Source organism: Ursus maritimus, unplaced genomic scaffold, assembly GCF_017311325.1.
Source record: "Ursus maritimus isolate PB19 unplaced genomic scaffold, ASM1731132v1 scaffold_4, whole genome shotgun sequence".
Lineage (NCBI taxonomy): Eukaryota > Metazoa > Chordata > Mammalia > Carnivora > Ursidae > Ursus > Ursus maritimus.
The window spans coordinates 33,913,772-33,932,451 of record NW_024426552.1 but is presented as its reverse complement, the minus strand read 5'-3'; positions in this window follow the sequence as shown (position 1 = coordinate 33,932,451).

Genomic DNA, 18,680 nt, shown 5'->3' with positions numbered 1-18,680 from the left:
AAATGCTTAAAGAGATAATAATTTATGATCGATAGGAAATAATCAAATTCAACAATTCAAGAGCTCTTAGGAGTCAAGAAGAAAATCTCTATTAAAAAGATCTCATATAAAAAATGGCAATCAGGGGCGCCTGGGTGGCACAGCGGTTAAGCGTCTGCCTTCGGCTCAGGGCGTGATCCCGGCGTTATGGGATCGAGCCCCACATCAGGCTCCTCCGCTAGGAGCCTGCTTCTTCCTCTCCCACTCCCCCTGCTTGTGTTCCCTCTTTCGCTGGCTGTCTCTATCTCTGTCGAAAAAATAAATAAAATCTTTAAAAAAAAAAATGGCAATCAAACATGTCAATGACATGAGAAAACTTTACATGTCAATGACATGAGAAAAAAGCCTCACTGTAGTTATTTGTATAGGCTCTACTTATTCCCTTTAACATTTTAGATATTGAAATCTAATAATGCTTTTGTAAAATGATGTTTGAAAACACATTTCACCGATATTAAAATGTATGTATATTTAGTGTATCTTTTTTTTTTAAGATTTTATTTATTTATTTGAGAGAGAGAGAGAACATGAGCAGTGGGGGGGGGGAGGGCAAAGGGAGAGGGAGAGGCAGGCTCCCTGCGGAGCAGGGACCACGACCCTGGGCTGATCCCAGGACCCAGAGATCACAGCCTGACCTGAACACACGGGAAGCCAAAAGCAACCCACATACAGTACTCACGGATAGCCTACTAGTTGTTTTTTTTTTTTTTTTAAGATTTTATTTATTTATTTGACAGAGAGAGACAGCCAGTGAGAGAGGGAACACAGGCAGGGGGAGTGGGAGAGGAAGAAGCAGGCTCCTAGCAGAGGAGCCTGATGTGGGGCTTGATCCCAGAACGCCGGGATCATGCCCTGAGCCGAAGGCAGACGCTTAACAACTGCGCCACCCAGGCACCCCGGATAGCCTACTAGTTTTAAACGTAAGTAGGGCAGATAATATGGATGTCACTCAGGTGCTGTACGTGATACTTTACATCATTAAACTAGTTGTTTCTATGACTAAAAATGCTCAAGTGGCCCTCAAAAGCTAGAATGTCTGCATCTGCAAGCTCACTTGCATGTTTCTAAATCTCTTAGGGGTTGTTCATGTCAATATACCTGGGGTGAATAAAGAGCATTCTACTGATGTAGGCTACTAGTATGTGTTAAGCATGTCAGGATACTTTACACTTATTAAGCCTTTCATAGTCATATTTACTCTTGCATCACGTTTATTTGACACTGTTATAAGCCCAGAATCTGTACTCTGGAATCAAGAGTTATTCAAAGTTTCACAAAAGTGTTTTATATCACAAAGTGGATTTTGGAGAGTGAAGTAAAAAAGAAAAACATGTGAAAACAATTAATATAGATAAATGTAAGAATCTGGCATTGAATAAAAAGAGACTAACAGAGTGTTTTCTTAAAAACTGCACGAATGTTAAAATTCAATGTTTGCTTAACATCTGATCTTCACCGTCTAGTGCAGATGTTGCTAGCGCATAGTAAGTACTTAGTTAATGATAGCTGAGTGAATGAACCAATAAATGAGTGAATACCCAAGAGCTCCATTTTTAAAAGACCCTCAGGAGTCACTGCATAGGCTATGTTCTTAATGATATTTTTCATCTTTCCAGTTTGCAGTGGTCTTTGCTCTTATACCTAAGAAAACAATCATTAGTTTCTTACTTTCAGCTGGGTGGTTCTGGAACAAAAAAAAAATGTGTACTCTTTTCAGAGTTCTGTTATCTTTGGTACTCTTACCATAATGTTAAAATCACTGCTCTGATAACTACTCATTCACATTTTAAAAAACTAGTTAATCTATTTTTAAAAATTCTTGAAAACAAAAGGCAAAGCAAACAACAAACAAAATTACTTGGATGCTCAATATTTGTTAAGTCATTAAAATCAGTCTTCACAGGGCACAAATAAAACACTAACATGAGGCAAGGAAAACATCGTTAACCATACACAAAGTTACTTTGCGGCTCTGTCCTGGTAAAACAATTTGCATCTATGCTTTCAATTGAATCATTTTTTCTATTACCTGGGGGACACCATTATGAGCTGACACCTGTCAAAAGAAGTTTTCCTGACCCTTTCAGCTCATTCTTCTGTTATATTTGTAGCCACTCACCAGATGTGCTCATTGGACAACTAATTCCCAGGGCATGGCTATAAATGCTTCATGAAATACTTGGAGATGAGTTTTACATAAAAAAGACTGAGGCAGTCATTTCTTTTACGTGAAAAATATGAGTCCAAAACCTCACCATTTCATGATAAAACAAGATGATGATTCATAATTTCTCAGAAAAGCTGACTTAGAAAAAATAAATGTACCTCAGGACGCACATGCCTCCCCAGTTCCCTGATATTTATAGCCTGTCTGTCCCGAATGCCTAGGATAAATCTATCTTGTTTGTGACCATTTCATAGACAAGTGACCTAGAAAGAGCTTCATTTCCTTTCACCAATATTTTTTTTTATACTATTTGTTTACCGTGACTTAAAGTATCGACATTTTTGTTTAATGTTTCTAAAACAGTTCTTTCTCAGGAAGCTATTTCCTGAAGAATTTGAGAAATATTTTAAAAAGTTAATGGTCTCATAGAGAAAGAAAATATTGTTTTATAAAAGAGTTGAATGATTTATGTGGGTTAATACAACTTCTTAACTTTTATTGCACAATATTTATTCATTATAGAATATAAGAATAATGAAGAGTAGTAAGAAAAAATCTGATATTCAACATGTTTGTTCTTTATTTTCCTTCTACTTATAGATTTAAAAAAAAACGTAGCTCTAGTTATACTGTGTAAGTGGGTGGGTACATCTCATATGAAATGTGTTATCATTTTTCCATGTTATTACATATTTCCATTAATGTCTAAACATTTTTATAGCATTTTTGCTATGCATGCTACCAACATTTTCCTAGCTTTCCTTGATATATAGCAACTTGTCTATAACTTTTATAATCAAATTTATGATTTTTAAAATATATTCTTTTAAAGGTTTTATTTATTTCAGAGACAGAGAGAGCATGAGCAGAGAGAGGGAGAAGCAGACTCCCTGCTGACTAGGGAACCTAATGCGGGCCCTGATCCCAGGACCCTAAGATTGTGACCCGAGCCAAAGATAGATGCTTAACCGACTGAGCCATCCAGGTGCCCCGATTTTTAAAATATTTTTATATTTGCTATCACCTTTATTCCTAGAAATTCTACTCTCAATTGTATTTTATCTTATGATAATTTTATTTTGAAATATTTAATTATTAAATGTATGTGAAATGTATTTAACTACATGGTGTGAATAAAAATTCTGAGTTAATATATGTAACACGCATTTTCCTCCTTCCTTACACTGAATTATATAGTTTCCTCCTTCCTTTCCACTGAATATTGCTGTTTTGAAAATAATGTTTAACAGTATATTCTTACTGGTAATCTAATGTATGTAAAATTATTTTGCTTTGTGTTTGTTGAATTTATCTTATTAATCAGATTCACATTTCATTTGATTATTGTGTATTTTTTGGACATTAAGTCACATAATGTGCAAACAATAAACCCCTTCCATTTTTACACAGTATTCATCAGCATTCAAAAGACAAGACTCTAGTTTTTACTGCATAAGTCCACACTTTTATTCTCACGTGTTGTGGCTGCTTATTTTGTGAATAATTTCATTGGGAAGTTGAATTGCTTGTGTCTGGAGTGTGAGTATTTCACTTCTCAAAACTGAGAATTATAGTGTAACTTAATAAGCAAAGACACCCATCTTTGTAGATAAACTTGTAAAGTGAAACAGAAATCAAAGTTTTCATTTTTTAGGGTGGGTATGCTAACCTACACATGGCAGACTGTCATTTCCCAGCGTGGCCAGCAGCTTTGACCATTTTTCTTGCTATCGGTACCACAATAGTCCTTCAGGCACCTTATACTAGAAGCTTCCTTACACACAGCTATCTAGACTGCCAGTCAAGGTACCCATGTCACTCTTGCAAAACGATGGGCACAGAATACAGGCAAGAACAATCAGCATCCCTTGACCCTGAGAATTTGGATCTTGAACTAAGGTTACATATGACTGGAAAATGACAGGCTTGTTTCATTTATATGGAAGATTCCTGGAGCCATTTCCTGCCACCTGTAGCCCCTTTCCTGTGCCTCTTTGTTCAAGAGTTGTTTTTGAACTGTATGAGCTACTTCTAATCGTCCAAAAGTGTCTTTATTTCTTTCTTTTTACTTTTTTATTGTTTATGTTTATATCAAATTTAGCCAGAGATGGTATCTGGTGCTTCAACACAGAGGAGCCTGAAACACTTTCGAAGAGAAAATTACAAAGAAGATGTAATAACCTTAATCTTTCAAAATCAATGCCATACCTCTCATACATTCTAATTTAATAGATATTGTGAAAAGAATTTCAAGAAGAAAACTTTAATTGCTAAATTAAAGATCCTATATTTAAGATTTTAAAATATCTTTTCTAAATACGGATATACATACATACATACATACTTGTGTGTATGTGATGTGTACAGATGGGTCTGTTTTGTCAGATGTGCTTAATAATGTTAAATAATGTTAAATATAATTTCATACATTTACATATATAATACATTATATATTTCATAATTTTATATGTATTAAATATTTTATATATTTATATATACACACATTCACTCACATATATTATTGTATATGAAATTTTGTAGTCTGTTTTTTTCATTTAAAAATGTACTCTGAATTTTTGCCTTTTCATATTGTTTTACTAGGTACAAATTGTTCAATGTTATATTATAATGTAATTAACTATTTTATAATTATGAACACTTAGGATATTTAAAATTGCATTTTATTTTATACCAATGTGATAAGTATTTAATGAAAATTAATATTAGATAACTATGTCTCACAATTTTTTGAGAGTTTATTAGAAAGTGAATTGCTTAATTTAAGAGAAATTTTTTTAATTTAAATAATGAGAATTAGATTCTGATCTCACACATGAAGGAGAAATACTACGTAATTTACAGGTAAATTATTTCACATTTTTGTGTATCAGGACAAATAAAATAAGGGGACAGAGGAAGCAAATACTCTTTATATTTTTAAAGTCTTTTTTAAGAACTTACATAGACAATCAAATCCATTGAAGAATTTCAAAAGAGATGTTTGTGATTTTACTACGTTATAAAAATATATAAACTTTGTGAGCAGGAACTCAATTCAAACTGGATTTTCCATAAGTCTAGAAGAAATAAAAATGTTAGCCTTATTTTGTCAATTATTATCCAACTACTCTAGGTGTGACTCTATGCATTTTCACCAAATCATGTCATTTTAAAATTAATTAAAATACATTTTTAGAAATACTTTGAGAATTTTAAATTATTGGGTGTTCTCAATATTAAATGTTTCATACACTTTATAAAAATATTCAGATATTGGGGCGCCTGGGTGGCGCAGTCGTTAAAGCGTCTGCCTTCGGCTCAGGGCGTGATCCTGGCGATCCGGGATCGAGTCCCACATCAGGCTCTTCCGCTGTGAGCCTGCTTCTTCCTCTCCCACTCCCCCTGCTTGTGTTCCCTCTCTCGCTGGCTGTCTCTCTGTCACATAAATAAATAAAATCTTAAAAAAAAAAAAAATTCAGATATTAGTTTTTAGCAAAAAGAGGTGAACAATAGATACTACATAATAAATCATAAACTGTCTTCAATCATGCCTCAGGCTATAGAGACTTTTTGAAAACATTTTTAGATTCTTTTCAGAAATTTTGCACCTAGATTCCATAGTTAACCTCTGTATACGCATTCATAGTCTCCTCTATGGGTCTCAAATCTCTCTATATAAATAGCTTCTTTAAAAAGCATTATTTAATGGATATGTTGCAAGTACTGTGTTCCTGTCTGTCTGGTGGTTCTGCCTCAGGGCTGCCCATTAAACCACCAATTTCTACACTGAAAAGGCTTTCCCATGATGAAATGTTATTGTTTCAAGTATGCTAATGACTTTTCTTGAAGAAGAACACGTAAAAATAAAAATGAGCTACCAATTCCTTGTGTATATATGCATAAAAGTTTCCCAATTATGTCTTCCCCAAATGACTCCGATGTAATTTACTGAAGTAATATTTTCTGTTCATTTTCAACCGTTACATTGGTTTAATTCCTCAAACTGAAATAAAATTAGCTCTTGACCAATCCAAAACTTGAAGAAAATCAGAAGAGTCCTATAATCCGGTAGCCAGAGAGTGTGTGCCTGTATAAAGGTTTGACGAAGGAGTGATACTGTCAGTCAACTTTCTAATTAAGGAATAGAACAATGTGAGGGGGAAAAAAAAGTTTCACGAGTTTTTTTTTTTTTTTCTTTCAAAGTTTTCTATATGCCTTCTTGTTATGGGGTGATGTGAAAGACAGAGGAAGAGATGATTATGAAAAAAACATTCAACCTTTCCACTCAATATTTCAAGTCTTTGGATTACAGCTGTCATTTAAAATCTGCATACTTACATTTGAGTCTTGAAATATCTTTCACATGAAGTATCAATTATTTTTAATTTTATAGAAAATATTGAATTATTTTAACTTAGTATCAGATAAAATATAACTTGGTTAAAACAAAATTTTGTAAATGTACCAGACTGGCTCATTAATGTGAAATACAATTTTTCTTCATTTTAGCATTTTGTTTTAAATTATGAGGATATACTTCAAATACTTTCTGTTACCATTAAAAAACAAAATATGAAAAGAGAGAACTATTTTCTTAAGAACATATGCAATATTTCTCAAAATCACTACTGTTGAAATAAATTTACTATGTAAGAATGTTTAGCTCTGAAATTTATATTCTAAAGCTATTGTTTGTGTATCATTGTGATTAAATAGGGGAAACACTTATGTTGCCCATCATTTAAAAAGGTTAAAAATTATTGTATTTGATGAATTGCAATAAAAGACATTTTTAAAATTATTTTAGTGTTCATTAAAGATTCTGTTATTGATATCTAAATATATTTTGATAATGATGATATCAAGACACTAGATGAACCAAACTACTTCTTTCTGGAAACAACTTTCTTCTTTGGTAAATATTAATTGCACACCTAATAATTACCAGTGACCATCTATGCTCTGTGAATATAGGGATAAATGGAATAAACAAAGCATGGAACACACAGAGGCAAATTTTCTACCAAGATAATATAGAGAATAAAAAAAAAACATAAACAAAAATGTGGCAATTTCAGATAATAAGAGTGATACTAAGGAAGTTAATTAAAAGGATAGATAATTTTGGAGTTGTAGGATGAGACCTAATTTATATAGCAAATAACTACTGTCTAACAGATTTGAAACTTAAATGATAGAAGAGAATAGGTGAAAATCATTCCAGTAGAAAGAATTGTAAATTCAAAGGCCTTGAGGTAGATTAATATATAGTATATTTAAGGCACAGGTACAGAAGGGTTTGACTGGAATTTCATGAAGGGAGAAGAATGATAAGAAGTGACATTGGAGGGGTAGTCAGAAATCAAATCAGGTGACGCATTTCAGGCTTTTTGTCTGGTGTTTGGAATTTGTTATAAGCCCAAGAGGAAGTGATAGCTATAGGCTCTCAGTTTGTTCTGGGCTATTTCACAGTAGAGCTGATGAGAAGCTATGAGATTCTAGATAAAATTTGAAGATATTAGCATTTGATATAGAGACAAATATTACTCAAACTAGAGTTGGAAGATAGAGCAAGTTAAAATATAGAGCTCCAAATAATATTTTTATTATATCTATGTCCAATGCAATATTTGGGACATATGCATACCGACATATTATTTGTTACTTATCTGAAATTCAATTTTTATCTAGGTATTCTAAATTTTATCTGGTACACCTAAGATCCCCAACATTCTTTGAGTATCTAGGGGAAGAAAGGTTTCATGGACTTAGAAGGAGAAGACTGGAGAAAGAGCATGGTATAGGATGGGGGAGAGGAGGGAATAATATTCTGTGTTGAAGGTCATTAATAATATTCTGTGTTGATAAGACTTCCAAATGAAGATGCTAAAAATAGCTCAAAAGAAAACAGAGAGTTGGAAATAAAGATACAGTAGTCCTCTATATGCAGATGGTATTGAAAGTTGTGGGAATATCTGAAGGACAGTGCAGAAGACAGCAAGAGAGCCAAGAGGAGGGGGAAAAAATAAAGGTGTGATTACATGGAAATCCAAGGAAAGTGGTCAACAGCTAAATGGAGAAAGCGATTCAATAAGATGAGAACAAAACCTGAGCACTGGGCTTCACAAAGCTGAGTAGGTATAATACATGTTTCCATGTAAGTGAGAATTTTTCATTAGCAATAGAAGGTGAAGCAGGTTATACATGATATTTGCAGAAGAGGAATCCTTGCCCAAGCCAATGTGAAATCCAGAGCTCAGGAAGGTGTGTCCTTAAGGAGAAAGAAAAGTGGTTTTGCTTGACTAGCAAGAAATGCAGACTACATGGGTATGGATCAGCGAGGTAGTAACTTCAATGGTCAGAAGATGAGTAGTTCTTACCTCATTATACATATCTTCTAACCGAGGTACATTTTGGAGGATTTAAGATGTGATCCATAAAAAACAAAACAAAAACCATAATGTCTTAGGGAACATAACGTCCTAGGGAAACATTTGTTTCCCTACATAAATGTCTTAGGGAAAACATACACTCACATACATTGATATCATAAAGAATGTTTCTTCGTTTCATTTTTTAGTCTGGATTAGAGAACTCTCCTTGGAACTTTCAGAACACCATCACCACAACACAAATTACATTACATTGTTAATTGTCATTCTATTTATGGAAACTAAGTATTATTTAGTATTCTTTGTATCCCTAGTCAAGCCATTAGCCCTTGGAAATTTTAGCGTGCAATAAATATGTGATGAATGAGAGTTAAAAATGAAGAAAAAACAAATGTATGTGTCTCTGGAATTTTGGACAAATCACTGTTTACCCTACAGCCTCTGAAGAAATTGATTTGTTTGTAACTCAAAGATGGAACACATGGAAACATATAAGCAGCATTCATGTTTTGTATCTTTGGCAACTCACTTCACTTTCCTGGGTTTCAATATGTGTGACAAATTTTTAAAAATGTAAGAAGTTACTCAAATTGATTCAAATTTATAATATCTTATATCATAGTGGAGTTTATCATCTAATGCTTTTATTGACTAACCAATTACATGCAAAAATATTCTTTGTTTTCAAATAACATTGTTCAAATTTATGTGACATAGCCAAAATATAAGGTGTTATATTCCACTGGGTGACATTATATGTTTAAATGCTGAAAGGTTTTATTTAATGAATATCATGTTCTATTGATATGTATAACGTATTTTCCAAAGATATGCATTGTAAAAACACTGATCTGAATTGGAGATATTTGTAAGTCACTACATAATGCTTTTCTTAATTTTGCTGAAATACATTAGGGGGCCCTCTGAAATGAAAGCCATATTTATAAAGATGTTTCTAGAATATCTAGTTTATGTGACATTGACCTATACCTATTAAGATCAATATGATACTGAGACATGAAAGAGATTCATGTTTACATCATATCACACAAAATTGCCATGATTTACTAAAATTTGGAAGGAGTTACAAAAGATCTATTTGATGCCAGACTTCAAGCTATATTACAAGCTGTAATCACTGAGACAGTATGGGACTGGCACAAAAACAGACATATAGATCAAGGGAACAGAATAGAGAACCCAGAAATGGACCCTCAACTCTATGATAACTAATCTTCAAAAAAGCAGGAAAAGAATATCCAATGGAAAAAAGACAGTCTCAACAAATGGTGTTGGGAAAATTGGACAGCCACATGCAGAAGAATGAATCTGAACCACTTTCTTACACCATATACAAAAATAAACTCAAAATGGAAGAAAGACCTAAATGTGAGACAGGACTCCATGAAAATCCTAGAGGAGAACATAGGCAGCAACCTCTTTGAACTCAGCCACAGCAACTTCTTGCTAGAGATGTCTCCAAAGGCAAGGGAAACAAAAGCAAAAATGAACTATTGGGACTTCATCAAGATAAAAAGCTTCTGCACAGCAAAGGAAACAATAGAACTAAAAGACTACCTATGGAATGGGAGAAGATATTTGCAAATGTCTTATAAAATAAAGGACTGGTATCCAAAATCTATAAAGAAGTTATCGAACCCAATACCCAAAAACCAAATAATCCAATTGAGAAATGGGCAAAAGACATGAATAGACATTTTTCCAAAGAAGACATACAAATGACCAACAGACACATGAAAAAATGTTCAACATCACTCGGCATCAGGGAAATACAAATAAAAAATGAGATGCCACCTCACATCAGTCAGAATGGCTAAAATTAACAAGACAGGAAACAACAAATGTTGGTGAGGATGTAGAAAAAGGGGAACCCTCTTACACTGTTAGTGGGAATGCAAGCTGGTATAGCCACTCTGGAAAACAGTATGGAGGTTCCTCAAGAAGTAAAAATAGAGCTACCCTATGACCCAGCAATTGCACTACTAGGTATTTACCCCAAAGATACAAATGTAATGATCCAAAGGGACACCTGCATCCCAATGCTTATAGCAGCAATGTCCACAATAGCCAAACTATGGAAAGAGCCAAGATGTCCATTGACAAATGAATGGATAAAGAAGATGTGGTATATAAATACAATGGAGTGTTACTCAGCCATCAGAAAGGATGAAATCTTACCATTTACATTGACATGGATGGACCTGGAAGGTATTATGCTGAGCAAAATAAGTCAATCAGAGAAAGGCAATTATCATATGGTTTCACTCATGAGGAATATAAGAAATAGTGCAGAGGATCATAGGGGAAGGGAGGGAAAAATAGAATGGGAAGAAATCAGAGAGGAAGACAAACTGTGAGAGACTCTTAACTGTGGGAAAGAAACAGAGGTTTCCTGGAGGGGAGGTGGGTAGGAGGATGGGGTAACTGGATGATGGTCATTAAGGAGGGCAGGTGATGTGATGAGCACTGGGTGTTATATGCAACTGATGAATTACTGAACTCTACATCTGAAACTAATGGTGTTTAATATGTTGGCTAATTGAATTTAAATTAAAAAAAAAAGAAGTTCAAAAAACAAAAGGCATGTTTGGAGGCAAAAGTCAGAAAATTCATGATGCTGACATGAAAAAGAGGGTCACAGAGAAAAAGTTAAAGCACAAATGAAGCTGACATGAAATTTTGAAACTCTTTGATATTCCAATGAGAATGATTCATAATATTTAAATATTGAAATTAATTTGGCAATGTTATGGTTATGTATATCACTCTTCAGTATGTCAGAGAAACTAGACATTTCTATATTGGAATTTTGAAAAATTAAACTCATTCTGGAATTGTGTTTTTTTCTTTCAAAAATACTTTCACAGTAGTACGGATCAATGATCTATTTTAAACGTTACCCAATCTCATAAGGCAAATCAATTAAGGAATATACATGCTTTTAATAGTCATACATAGTTAAAATTACCATTTATTTCACTTCTGCACATTCATATGGATGAAAATGCAAGTGTGTGGTTGGCTAACTTACCCTTCCTGTTTATAAGTGGTGTGTCGTGTCCTATATTTATACCTACGTATACAGGCAGTCTGTCAAGAAAAGCACCACCCTTCTTCCAAGTCACTCCCCTGGAAAAGTTTGCAGACTAAATACATTTTGCTTCCTAGAAGTCATTGAGTATTTCACAGCTTCACTTGGAATATTGCTTATATTCATTATTCATGTTCAATTTATGTTGGTATTTAAGATAGTAAGTACTTGGATATCATGTGCCTCAGTAGTTTTTTACTTAATTCTACCTAGAAACACTGAGTTCTAGCAAGATTGCTAGATGTTTGATGTTATTAGACATGCATTTGGGAGGACTTTTTAAAATTCATCTTTTCCTATAATTGATTCTGAAAATATGTAGTAGATGCCAAAAGCATTTTAAATGTATAGAAATAACTTCAATGTCAGATTAAAATATCACAGATTTAATGCATATTTACAGCAGCATTCTAACTTTCCCTTTGGTTTATCAGCATATGAAAAGAAATACATTGTACCTTCAACCATTTTTTCATTAGCGTGTCAGACTTTTACTCATATGTAACTATGTGACAAAATTAGAAGACCCATTGGCGGGCCCTTCCTTCAAAATCAACTTCAAGCTCAAGGCTTCCAGGGAGTTCTTCATTATTAATAATACACTGTGTTCTTCACTCCTGTACTGATTGGGAGTTTAGTCTACTAACCCTCTGTAGTTGTGGTTTTTTATTTTGTTTGTTTCTTTGCCACAGAATTACTATTCACAAAGCATTTTGTGTGTAATCATCTTTCCACGTATTTTTAAGTCCTGTCAGGTAAAACACAACTGGTTTGTTAACTTTGTAAGAAAAGTAATCAGGCCTTCTCTAATTTTATACATTAACTAATAAATGTAGTATTTATAGTAATAACTTCTATATAATTGAGGAAGAATCAATGTCAATTAGTTGATTGATCTGTATTTGGCAGATTTGCTAATATCATTTTTCTCATTTTGTGATATTTTATATATTTTTAAAAATATTTTCTCATCTAGAAAAAGAATTTATAGATATACATATAAATCTAATTAACTTTTATATGAAGTAAAAACTTTTAGGGGTGCCTAAGAAGCATCTGCCTTCAGCTCAGGTCATGATCCCAGGACCCTGGGATTGAGCCCCACTTCGGGCTCCCTGCTCAGCGGGAAGCCTGCTTCTCCCTCTCCCACTCCCCCTGTGTTGTTCTCTCTCTCGCTGTGTTTCTCTCTGTCCAATAAATAAATAAAATCTTTAAAAAAAAAACCCAAACATTTAATTTACATATTTAAATAAGTCTCTAGGAATGACAATCTTAGCATTGATAATTTAAAAAAGGAAGATCTGTACCCTTTCCATTGTCGTTACATGTAAATGTATTGTTATAAATAGGACAGTGACTAGATGTTCAAGGATTTTATTTTATTTTTTCCTTTACATAAGATTATTAAATAATTTTTGTATTATTAATAAAAATAAGCAAGTTGAAGTCTTACTTTGACTCTAAAATTAAGAAGATAATTTTATATTTATAGCTTCAAAAATTGTAGATAACAGATAATAAAGGAACTTGCCATCTGAGTATCTCATAAACAACAGTATATATAAATTTAATGCATTTTTTCCCTTTTTGTTTAAGAATATGGAAACTTCATGCCCAAGCAATTCCATCAAATGATTCATGTTTCATATGGCTAAATGTTTTTAATCATTTAGTTCTCTTGTTTAAGATATAAAAATCACACAAGAAATTCTTACCTTTCACTTGTTAATAAAAGGTAACAGAGGTTGAGATACAGGGAAAAATTTATAAAAAGCAAATACTTTCATCTAGACAAAGAAGCAAAGCATTATCCCCTTCCTTCCCCCAGAAAATTACTCTTAAGTTTTTAAGAGCAGTAAAACTGTGCTTCAATTTTTAAGTACTCTCTGTCCAGTAAAAAGCTTAATTCCCCTCATCTTAGTTATATATTTGTGTGACATATCCTAGATATACATAACTATAAACATAGAAATATAAATATCCTAGATATAGAATTACATAACTATAAATACGGAAATATAAATAAATCAACAAATGTAAATTTATAAATTATATATATCTATCTCAGCAGGTGGCAGGCAAAGTGAAGTGACTGGGAGGAGGAACCACAAAGTGAGTGGCTATTCAGAAGAAACAGAGGGTCTCAGAGAAAAAGCTGAAGCCTAAAATTTAGATAACTCTCCTGTTTTCTAGAGAGACAATAGGAATTTAACCATTGAAAAGGGAGAGGATCAAATTCTTCATTAGATCTTATAATTGTAGCTAGACTATCATTTTGTTTATATCATTATTGCACAGAAATGATATTGGTATCTTTTATGTTAGTTGAGTCTCCATTACTAGTGTAGAACATCTGACTCATAATTCCAGTTTTATCACTCGACACTCTGCGGGTTTGCTATTCCATCTTCAAGGTCCGTTCCCACTTCAGTCAGCATTGCCACAAAGTTCGCATAAGAAACGAATGAGACAATGGGTATATATATACATCTTGAAAATTGTAAAGTGAATAGTTAAAGGACAATATGCTGTAGTGTATTTTCATTAGTTCCTCTTCTCTGAACATATCAATGGCTTGAAATTTTCAGTAGAAATCTAAACTCTGATCATTACACTCATCCTTATTGCTGTTTTTATTAGCATTTAATTATTCCATTTATTGGCATAACTCCTTTCATTTGGTGTAAAAATATTCAATCTAGATCAGTTTTGAATTCTATTAGACTTTTATGATCTTTCCTTTCTTATCATAAATCATTAATGTTCAACACATTTTAGTTAGTCTAATTAACATAATTCCACATAATTACAGGTGTGGAACTGACACAAGTTATTTCCGAGTTACTTTACTCATAACATATCAAAAGAAATCCTAAAATAATGTCATATCCCAATTTAATTATATATTATAAGAAAATTTGAATTTTTAAATTGTGATTTTTTTCTTAATTATTATCTATTTTTTCTTATAGGCAAGAAATTGGAACTCTCATTTTACATATAAGAAAATAAATATTGAATATTTTTTCTCAAATTTTAGTCAGTTTTATATAAGATATGAGGATAAGAACTTTTCTTCCAGTAATCCAGATACATTTTTTTCCACAAATACATACAGCATTTTGTCTGAGAGTTAAAATTTCACAATATAAGGTCATAACAAAAATCGTTTAGTGCAACCCACTGCAATTCTATTCAAGCTCTGATATTTAGGCAAAATTGAATAGGGATTTCCAATGGTAATCATTTTTTCAAACTACCATTTCCCAGACTGTTAAAAGAAAAAAAAAAAAAAGAAAGGAAAGAAAAGAAAAAGGAAATTAAAAAAAAAGAAAGAAAAAAAGGCAACTTCAACTTCATAGACACGGTACAGACTGGAAAAGAGAAAATCAAAAGGTTATTTGCTGATTTCATTTTAGGCTAATGATAACTGTGTATCTTTATGGACTAAAAACATTTTAGTAGTTTTTAAAGGTTTTTCTCCTTAAACAGCCCATCACCCAAAAAGAAACAATACACCAAGTAACTTAATTATAAAATGTCAAAGCTTAAGAGCAAGCATTCACAAAGCACCATTATGAGATTTCAGTAGCACTGAGACCTGCTCAGGTTAACCTGCCAACTACGTCCTATTTGCAAGTAAAATTTGCCCTCTTTCCTAATCAACTGCTCTAGAGCTGAATATTTCCCATTTATTTAATGCTATCTGCCAGGCCTCCCAAATGTTTTAGTCCTTATTTTAGGACCATCTCAGACTCATTAGCCTTTTGCCTGACAGTGCCAATGTGACTGTCTGACAGCCTGAAACTTGGAGATGTTATGCCATTGAGTGTCAAGATCTTTCCAGGAAAAGGTGTTTAAAAAATATATATATGAACACATATTTAAATAATGCCAATTTACACAGCAAGGAAACAAAACCAAAGATTCCCTATTACGTCTGCTATGCCAGAATATTATTTCTTCAAATGCAACTAGAGTAAAATTATGTTTGTTTTCCATGATTCTGGAAGTAATATCCCTTCTGAAACTTTTCATGACCTAGGGTTCCTTTTGCAATAAGCTATATGTCATGAACTCTTTGGGGAATATTACCTTTGATTATATTTAGTTGAACATGAAATTACCATTTTGATCTTTATCAAAAATGATCAAATAGCAGTACTTTCAGATGGTGTACGTTAATATAGTATATAAAAGGTGCTATATTATGGAAATATATTTTTCACATTATACATACATTTTAAGTTCACAGGTCCAAATTAAATCTCCTATTTGCTAAATAATTATTTTACATTTCTCAAAGAATCAAAATGAATTCATCAGTGACTTAAACTAACAAGGACTAAACTAGTACAACAGAAAAAAAGATAGGCTTCCCCAGCCAATTGTGAAAACATATTAACTGGTCAAAAAGTTAATTTTAATATTGATCCAAACTGGTAGAACATAGCCATGCCCTTGGTTCATTTAAAAGCTTTCATGCTGTTTTGGGTGCCACTGGCATTTAGCTTGGATTGATAACATAAATTGACTAGGTCACCTCAGGGAAAACTTAAGCCTTTCTACACTGTTTGATCGGGAGGAAAGTACATCAACTGGAGGGAGATAGAGAGAATCTTACATTAGGTCATACCTTTACATAAAATAACCGTAAAAATCCCATTGCCTTATGATTCTATGCCAGGCACTTTGAGCACAACCACATAGAACCTCAGAAATGCTAAAGAACCCATTGAGAGGTCACACAGGTTATCATAACTGAAATTAGAAACCGGGTGTTGACAAAGCCTTCAATCACTCCATCTTACTGTTTTCTTAAAATCCTATTGTGCACATCTGTCAAATGTTTAGCCAAGCTACTCCCTGGTATTGCTACCCTAGTATCCATTTGGTTTGGCCAAGTGGCCTGCAGGGACCTTAAACTAGCACCAGCCTCTCATGCAAGCACATGCCCTAGACAGAAGCTGCAGAGCCACAAGCAGATGTAATTCCCTGATGGGACTCCTCAATAGTTCTTGTGGTCAACTGTCTTCCTTGCCTCTGAGTGCCTGTATGCCTTATGTGCCCCTTAGATAAGACCCCAGAGGGACTTACCAAAATTTCACCCTTTTGGTTTTAATTGACCAATCCAGTATGGGAACCGAAATGCACTCTACCATAGACATTAATAAAGGCATGTGCCCCAAGTCCTGTCTCTGCAATCTTGACCTTCTCATGTGGCCCTTCAGGGCATGCCATTTACTTCCTCTAGGACCTATAAACTGTAATAAATTTTTCTATGTCTTTTTTTTTTAAGATTTTATTTATTTATTTATTTATTTATTTATTTATTTATCGGAAAGAGAGAGAGCACAAGCAGGGGAAGTGGCTGGCAGAGGGAGAAGTAGACTACCTGCTGAGCAAGGAGCCCAATGCAAGACTCGATCCCAGGACCTGGAGATAATGACCTGAGCTGACCATGGATGCTTAACTGACTGAGCCACCCAGATGACCCATAAATTTCTCCATTTCAGTTTATCTTGTGGTCTGTTGTTGAACTATGTGGCTCACCATCCAATACTCTGTGCTCTACTTAATAAATGTTAATTTGACAGAATCATAACAGCATCCTTATATTATTATTTTATGGTTATTATTATTATTGGTATTATACATAAAGGAGGAAAAACCTCAACTGACCCGATAAGTACTATGTGTATAAACATAATTAAAATCATTTAACATAGGTCAAAAAAAGGACATTACACATCTGACTATGAATTTTCAAGATTCATTTTATAGGCTTTTCAGATAAATCATATTTTATCAGTTAAATACATTTAGACCAAGATTTCTCCTTGTTATATAAATTTTGGATCATGTGTCTATGACATAGTGGCATATAATTTCAGTGACTGGAAAAAATTCCCTGGTTAAAATATGTTCCAAAAAAAAAATCACTTTCTAGTGGGACACTTATGAGTCTAGTTACCAAGTAACTAGAAGAAAAATAAATTCTAGGGGTGCCTGAGTGGTTCAGTCGATTAAGCATCTGCCTTTAGCTCAGGTCATGATCTCAGGGTCTTGGGATTGAGCCCCACGTGGGTCTCTCTGCTCAGGGGGAGTCTGCTTCTCCCTCTCCCTCGGTGCTCCCTCTCTCTCAAAAAAATAAATAAAATCTTAAAATAAAAAGGAAAAAAATTCTAATAACAGGAGACAATGCAAGACTAGTATAAATTCAAGATACTATAGTTAGCAGTGCCAAAAAATTTCTCAGGATGATCCCCAAACAGCTTCCAATATGGTTCCAAGATGGCTGACATGTAAATGTCACCCTACTCACTGAAAGCACTTTTGTGATCTTTTAACAGCAGGGAAGTTAAACTTTAACTTCTGAACAGATCAAATGTTAAAATAGGTAAGACAAGCTTAGGAAAGGAAGAAAGTAAGCAAGGTTACTATCAAAAGTTTTTAGACAATAAAACTTGTCACCAATTTGAAGCAAAGTAGTTAATGGGTAAAGTATGAAAAAAGCTAAATATGTCAACATATCTCAAATGGATTTCAATACATCCAACACTTATGTGTGTGTGTGTATTATGTGTGTATGTATATCTATATATTTACATGTAATCTGTGGCGTAAAGGGAAAAACAATCATCAAAACCCATTTTAAAGATTGATCAATGCTCAAGAGACCCAAGAGGGGAAAAAAAAAAAAACCCAAAAAGCCAACAAATGCTATTCAGCAAATACATGGGTTGCACAAATATTGATTGGTATAACACTAATAGTACTTGGCAATATATTATATTTACAATGCCTGAACTATAAAACTGACAAAAAAAATCATAGACTTGGCCTTTAACATGTTTTAGAGGCAATAACCCAGAGAAATTGGCTCCAATATGATAAACTCTTAAAAATATGGTCCTTTTTCAAAACTCTTTTGCACTTGCATTGTTTCATTTCCTTTACCCTCCCATTC